Raw genomic sequence first — 8,355 nt, 5'->3', positions numbered from 1 at the left:
TCTTGTCATTAAAATTTCAAATTTTACAACATACGTTCTAATTATGCAGTAATGACAATTTAAACTTTGCCAAAATTTGATTTTTCACATTTTTCTAAATTATATCTATTTATAGATGCATGATACTAAAAATAGGAGCAAAAGCCCAGTTATGTCTTTTCATGAAATGACACTACTTATTCCCAAGTATAATAACACATATAAGATTTGGGAAATTTCCGCGGACAATTTTTCTTATTTAGCCTCAAAGACCTCAAAAAATTCCAATTTCCCCATTTTTCAAAATTTTAGAAACCATGTAATTTTGCATGACCTTTTTCTTACAGGAAGAATATTTCTAGAATAAACAATTATATGCTCTGTGTACCTTAAAATGTAATGTTATCATATGATCCAATGATTTTTGTTAGAGTGTATTAGATACCGATAAATATTCATTTACATTTTCAATTTTCATGTTTTCATTTAGTCAAAATGGGCCAAAAATGGCCGAATTCAATGGATCCGTCTCTATGGAAACCAAGTGCACGTGTGGAACTTCCGACACCATATTTACTAGTTTTGTACCAAGACACACCTATGGTGAAAATTTCATCAAAATCCGAGACATGTCGTTTCCAAGATTTTTTGGTGCTTACAGAGAATGCGTGTTAATATGTTTACATGTACACCTTTATGCACATGTATAATTAATACAAATAAATATTAATAGAAAATTGTTCTACACTTGTATGGTAGAGCCATAGTATACATTTCATTTTTTGTAGCTTGCTTATCTAATTTATATATAGGAATAATATTATTGTTTATTCTACCATTAAAGGTACTTGGACACAGATTTGAAGTTAATATTTTCTCATTTTTTCTGTATAATATCACGAATTATATATTTTAATAGCATTTCACACAAAAATTAATTCAAAATCTTATTTCATTTAAAAGTTATAAAAACTTAAATTTTTTGGCGGGTTTGATTGACACATTCTTGCACTTTCACAAATTTTAACTTTATTTTTAATCCTTAGGAAAAGTGGCAATCCTGATGTGTATTAATGTGAAATATTAAAACTTAAATCAAGAAGAATGATTTTATTCAGAGTAGAAATGTTAGAAAGCAGAACTACTTCACAAGTATCGTCATTCCGTTGTGTACAGAGTTTTGCGAATCGATCACACTCGTGTTATGTACACAGGTTTTTGTAAACATGTTATTGTTTGGTGTTTACGATTCATCGGGTGCGTTAAATCGCCAAAGTCTGTTCACCACATCTGCATGGACTGACAATATATTGTAACGGTCCAGAGATTTGACGGATTAGTTTTATACAGAGTTATTGAACCTGATTATTGTTGACATTGTAGGAGAGTTAAGATAAATTTGTATATGTGTTATAATTATTTGATATTGCAAGAATATGTGCTGATTTATGCTTTGCATGTAGTTGATAGGTGATTATTGACAAGTTTAAGTGATTTACATGAGTTGAAATAGTTTGTGCACATGTTTTGAGTTACGTAGAAATCAGCTGATCATAGCAGGAGTGAAGTTGTGGTATTATTTTAGCTTACTTCATGTTTCAGGGACTTTAATTGGTCTTCTGTAGTAGATGAACCATAGATTTATAGATGAAATCATGTTTTCTTGAAGTTTAACTTGTTTTCAGTTAATTATCGGCAGTTTATAGACTGGTAGATCTGTTTACAAACTTGGCGGTCGTAAATTGGGTAGGTCGAGCCCGATCGTAAAAGTTACGATAGTTTTAGGATTTTTGGAGTTAATTGTGTTATTTGTTGATTTAAATAGAGATTAATTTACTTATTCTAATTGAAGAATGTATTTAGAGATTACTTTCATTCAGAAAAGTTGTCTTGTACGTAGTTATTAGAATTTTCTACAGACTTTGCTGCTTACGGGAAATGTCACGAGAGTTTCTCCAACGTTTTCCAACAAGTCCAACAGTTTCCAACAATTACGTCATGTTGTTGTATAAAAGAGAGAGATTCAAGGAATTTTTGCTCTTCTGCTAGGTTGATTCATTTAGAGAAGAAGTGTTTTAGGGGTAAGGAGTTAGTATGGGTTGGGCGTTTTGAATTTAGATTTAATAATGACTTTTTAGTTTTATTTTAAGAAGAGCCAGGGTTAGTTTAAGGATTTTTAGGAACTTTTAGAATATTTGTGGAATTTTATAGGAAGTTTTGGTCAGGATTTAGCGAATTTTAACTGAGAATTGGACTTGGTTAAATTTTGCTGGTTGTTTGAATTTTTGGTAAGTTGTTGATAAATTTTAGAATTACTTGAAATTGTTTAGGTAATTTATACATTTAGCTAAGGAAGCTAGTGTATTTCTAAATTTTGCTACTGTTTTAACTGGAATTCAGACTTACGAAATTTGCAGGAATTACTGGTGTTTGAAATTTGTTAGTTTTAGTTATTGGTTTTTACTTTCATCCAGGAGGTCTGGGAGGAAGTTTTGAGAGTTAGGAGTTTTGTGAGTTGCATTGAAGTTAGTTTTAGACAGATAGGTTAGGACAAATAGGTGACATAGACAGACTGAGACAGAGTTTAGAATTTGTTGATTGTTTAATTGAGAGATAATTATTTTAATAAATTGTAAAACTGTATTTTGTCTCATTTCAAGTACAGAGATTTACAAGGTTTTATCAAAGTGTGATTTTCCAACAAGATGGAAATATTGTGGGATTTAAAAGAGTGAGAACTGAGTAATGAGAATTTAAGAATTTTAGTGACTTCCTTAGGTCTAGGTTGTAACGAGCTTGACACATAGAGAAGAAAAGCTGAGAGATTTCGTGTATTAATAAATTTAGTGTAACTTAGAGAGCGCGGGTTAATAATAGGAGGTTTATAGGTTTTGGACAGTGGTGAGTTATCTGAGTTCATTGATTAAAGGTAAATGATTTAGTGTTGTGATATATAAGATTAAAGAGTAATGAGTTTTGAACCACTGTGCCATACTAGCCCTCCTGAGCTCAGGTTGAGCTGTGTAACGCAAGCCTTGCCACGAAAGATAAGACAACTCCTATATATAGAGAGAGGGAGTGTGGTCCAATAGAGTAGTAGAGGATTGCTGCCCTCCCCGTTACAATATCGTGTGTTTGTTTTGCTTTAGTTCTTGTCTATTCTGAATTTTCTGGATTATAGTATTAACATTCTTTCATTAATACACATCAGGATTGCCACTTTTCCTAAGGATTAAGAATAAATTAAAATTTGTGAAAGTGCAAGGATGTGTCAATCAAACCCGCCAAAAAATTTAAAGTTTTAATAACTTTTAAATGAAATAAGATTTTTAATTAATTTTTGTGTGAAATGCTATTAAAATATATAAGTTGTAATATTATAGAGAAAATATTAACTTCAAATCTGTGTCCAAGTACCTTTAAGACCTGTCTAGTTGCTCTTTAAACTTATCATCCTATATGTATGATGAAAGAAATTGCTCTCATGCACACATACGTCATTTATTTTACAGTGTTATACATTTTCACTAAATAATATATACAAAATTATGACAATGGTCTTAATGCCTTTTATTTCCATCAAAGGTTACTATGATGACGAGGCTCTACCTCCGAACACTAGTGGTGACATTCTTTCTGGCCACGGGAATGACTGATCATGAATTGCAGTGTTCCTCAGAACCTTCTTGCAAGTGTTTAATGGACAACTATCGACTGTACGCAGACTGCTCTCGCCTAAATCTAACCAAATCACCAGTGTTTTCACGAGACGTCAAAATCATCAACCTCAGTCACAATAAACTAACTTGTTTGCCTTTAAGAGAACGCATTCCAGATGGACTGGTCCATTTAGATCTTTCATATAATTTTATATATACTGTCTCAGGGAATTCTTTTCAGGGACTGAGAAACCTAACTACACTTTTATTACCATATAATAAATTACGAATACAGAACCAAAGTCATACAGAAGGAATATTCAAAGATTTAATGAACATTCAAATCATCGATTTATCATTTAACTCAAATTTGACATTTAAAGTTCTTAGAAGTCTTTCTTTTGATCTGCAAAATACGTCAATCAGAACACTTCGTCTTAACAAAATTCACTGTGCATTCGGAATGGGGACCAAAATTCTTGTAGAAGACTTTAAGTTTCTTCAATACACAGAATTGAAGGAATTGCATTTAGACAGTAACAGGATAGAAATGATTGAGCACACCGCAATCCGCTATTTACCAAAGACCATCAAGTTTGTTCTGTATCCGACAACAAATTTACCTTTGGAAAATACGTTTAAGGATGTTTTTGTACTTGGAAAATATGCAGAGAATCAACATTAGTGCTGAGCATTCAAGTCATCCTGTTCATGAAATGGATACCTGTAACGAGAGTTCGAATGACCCGGTGCCATATTGTGCCTCCACAAACAACCCAAATTTGGATATCGATATAACCCTAGGTAGTCTTCATGTAAATTCAAAAGATCATAGCATGATTACCAAATTCAAAGGTAGAAGAAGTAGCCAAATTTTAAATTCATCATCAAGTCATGTCATGTCACGTAAAATTGAAGACCAAAGTAAATATTACGAGGACCCTTTTATTTTACATATCGTGGATTGAAATAAAGGCTTCTTTTTTCCTGTACCAAAAGCAATACAAGTGATTTACGGCAATAGTAGTAATCTACGTTTCCCAAAATCTGAATTACATTTCTCGAAGAACAATATAACCCATTTTTATCTCCAAGACAATGCTTTTTATTCATGGGATGGTCCAGTTCATGAATTAAATTCTATAAAAGTTCTCAATCTTTCAAATAATTTCTGTTCTTATGTCTCAGAAATTTTTTTTTCCAATATGCAGGGAGTTTGAAAAGAATTATATTTTGGGAAAATAATATCCTTGGATTTAGCTTAGCATCAGACATGAAAGGTTTGATATTTAGAAATCTGAGGAAACTGGAAATATTAGATTTGAAAGAAAACCGAATTTCACATACCAAAGACTGTGTTTCAAAATCTAGTGAATTTGAAGTACTTAGATCTAAGAAAAAATTTTCTTAAAGCATGGGAGATTAACACCAGTCACATAAAAATTGTTTATTCCATAGATTTTGTCAAACAATGAAATAACATCGCTTTCTGATGGAAGATATGAAAGCCTTTGACAGCCTAGGATCGACAAAAACTTTAAATATGAACTTTCTGAAAAATTCTTTCATATGTACATGTAGAACAATCGACTTCATGAAATGGATGGAAGAAAAAAATAAAACCAAGAAAATAAATTTCTTGCATTTTGAAATTACAATTGCACTGAGATACAAACAGAGAAAAAGTTTTAAAATTTGATAAAATTAAATCATATATTTTAAATTTACAAAGGGAATGCCGTTCTATACCGCAATTATTTTTGTAATTACGGGGACACTGGTTTGCTTCCTATTCATACTTTGTACGGGACTGGCCTACAGATATAGATGGAAACTTCGCTATTTTTATTATATGACAAAAAGCCGCTACCATCAGTATAAATCTTTGCGAAATGAAAATCTTCCCCTTAACCAGTATGACGCATTTGTTTCCTATGCTGATGAGGACAGATCTTTTGTCCTGAGAATGATAAAAGAATTGGAAGAGGAGGAAGACATAAAATTATGTATTCATCAGCGCGATTTTGTACCAGGATTCGACATCGCTGAGAACATTATAACCGCCGTTAATAAAAGTAGAAAAACGATTATTCTCCTTTCCCCTAATTTCATCAAGTCCAGCTGGTGTATGTACGAGTTACATATTGCCAAAATGGAAGAAATTTACAGCAGGAATGATGAAAATGTGATTTTCCTCATCCTTTATGAAACTTTGCCTTTGAACGATATTCCTCTTACTTTAATAGATCTGATTAACCAGAAGACATATATAGAGTTTCCAAATGGTGATCATGATCAGGAGTTTAGTGATGATGTATTTTGGAGTACTCTAAAGGGTTCTTTCCAATGATTTTGCGTAGATGAAATCTTCTTCAACAGCCTCGTCTTAAATTTTTGAAAACATAACCTTTAAAATAAATTAACCCCCCATTAATTTGCTTGTTTAGGGATATATATTCAGTCAAAGAAGCACATTGCTTAGAAACAAATAAACTCAGACAAACTTCAATTAAATTAAAGTTACATTTTTTTAAAGAATTTTTTCACAGAGTTAACCAACCCCTAATTAATCTTACTTTTTATTTGCAAGGATATATTTCTTGTAGCTTTTTAAAATGTTATCCGTACAAATGACACACACAAAATTACGTCCCCTGATCTGCTAAAAATATAAATTGTGAATTTTATCAAAGTAATTTAATTATATATTCTATCCTGTTCTGATATTTGCCATGATATCTTTTCAGTGTTTTAATGTTAAATTTTTACATGTTTTCACTGGTAACACGAGAAATTGTTACTCTACTCTGTAAATATCACTATTGAGGAAAACGAAGCTGATCTCATAAAAATACCCCCAAAACATGCAATATGTTTTGTCATTCTGAATGCAAAATTTAAAGATAAAACGGTTAGTTATTAATCTCGTAAATTCAGTAATTAAGGAAGCGATTAGTTTAGTAATCTGATAATTCAGTAATTAAGGAAGGGGTGAAAGGGGGGGGGGGTTAAAATTAACCATAACATATCTTTTTTTAGATATATCTTTAGCTGTTATATCATTTGGCAAAAACAAATTCATACATTTTAGTTTTAAAGTTTGATCATTTTTGTATATCTTTATATAAGCTCTTCTTAAAAGGAATAAATTGAGAAAGACCACCACCGTCTAGGCCTCTTTATCTAAAAATTATATTAAAACTATTAAAAAAACAAACATAAACCCCCGGGAAAAAAAAGGGGTTAATTTGATCAGTTTCCCAAAAGAGGATCTCAGGTACTGGTCTTATCCGCGGTAATATCAATGCACATTTTCTCTGTAGTTAGATTAAGTTTGAAAGAAATGATATATCAAATGCTATTTAACATGTAAAACAAAATGCCCAAAACAAAGCCAAAAAAATACTCCAAAAACGACTGTAGAAGGGCTAAAAAAACTTAAAATGGGGTCTGTAGAAAATAATCTTATATATCAGTGGCTTGTTTGGTTTAAAACTTCATCTTATTCAAACCATGTGCGATATATCGAGTCACATATAAATGGAAAAATGTTGATTGATAAAACATCGATGATTTATGTTAAGGAAGGCCTCAACAAGCCTTTCTTCTTTTCATGTAGAAGTTTTTAGAATAATTTCTGTTTCAAAAAAAATAAAAAGTTGTCGGCAAAGGGGGGGACAATAATTTCCCATTATATCTCCAGCTGAGGGGATAAAGCCCTGGTCTCGAAAGACTGTAAAATATTGTTTAAGAGGAAACCCAGCATACAGTGTACTTGTATGTTAGGTAAAATCATAATGAAGTTATCTAAGTAAGTTATACGCCCGTCTTAAGACGGGACGTATTATGTTATAGGCTTGTTGTCCGTCTGTCCGTCTATCTGTTAGCTTTTTCGTTTACGGCTATAAATTTAATATATTAGGCCTAGGATTATCAAACATTGTCATCTGATGATCTTGGGGAAAGGTGTGTCGCGCACAAAAAAAGGTCGCTCTGACCTTTAATTAAGAAGTTATAGCCAAATATGGAAAAATCCCTTTTGGCCCCCAACTAGAAAATATAAGACTAACAATCATCAAACTTGGCCAGCTTATGCCTCTTAGGTAGAAGGGTGTCGCGACCTATTTCAAGGTCACTGTGACCTTTAATTTAAATGAAATTAAAAAAATGTGTCTTTTTACTATTATTTAACATCCCAAATTATATAAGAGTATTGCCCCTTTTTATTAAAAAAGTGTTAAATCAAGAAAATACTTATTTTTTTAAGCATATACTTGACAGCAATCTATAACAAATATAATGTATGTTAGAGAAATCCTACCTCTCCCTTGAGTGCAATTATCAAGCACTGGTCAAGAAGAATTTTGATAACAGAAAATTGCATGTCAAATTAGAGAGAAATTAATGAGTTTTGAGTGTGAGGATCTAACTGATAGAACATCAGTGTTATCTACATCCCTTGGGTATTGGGCAGAGGGTAAGCCTGTTGGATTAAAAATAGCTCTTGTTGGCTAGCCTAAGTTTTAAAATGAATTTGATGAAAAGTAATTAAAATAATTTGCTATTGCATAATAGACTAATCTGATATTATATAATATTATTAATTTAAAAACTAATTTAAGGGGTGGGGGGGAATAGCTGTCCATATGAATTACAGGGTTGTTCCAAAATTCCTAGACAAGCGTTGTTTTGTAGGAACCCTATATCATACATTAAT

The 8,355-nt window shown here is 31.8% G+C and overlaps 1 pseudogene; it reads left to right on the top strand.

Moving 5' to 3' along the window:
- The first annotated feature begins 3,573 nt into the window (after positions 1 to 3,573).
- On the top strand, positions 3,574 to 6,059 carry LOC134259690 (toll-like receptor 4; annotated as a pseudogene).
- Positions 6,060 to 8,355: the final 2,296 nt, after the last annotated feature.

This window comes from Saccostrea cucullata, unplaced genomic scaffold (genome assembly GCF_032062105.1).
Source record: "Saccostrea cucullata isolate Sc308-1 unplaced genomic scaffold, CSIRO_AGI_Scuc_v1 ctg12756, whole genome shotgun sequence".
Taxonomy (NCBI): domain Eukaryota; kingdom Metazoa; phylum Mollusca; class Bivalvia; order Ostreida; family Ostreidae; genus Saccostrea; species Saccostrea cuccullata.
Note: the sequence above shows the minus strand (reverse complement) of the source record. Positions and strands in the feature narration are given on the sequence as shown.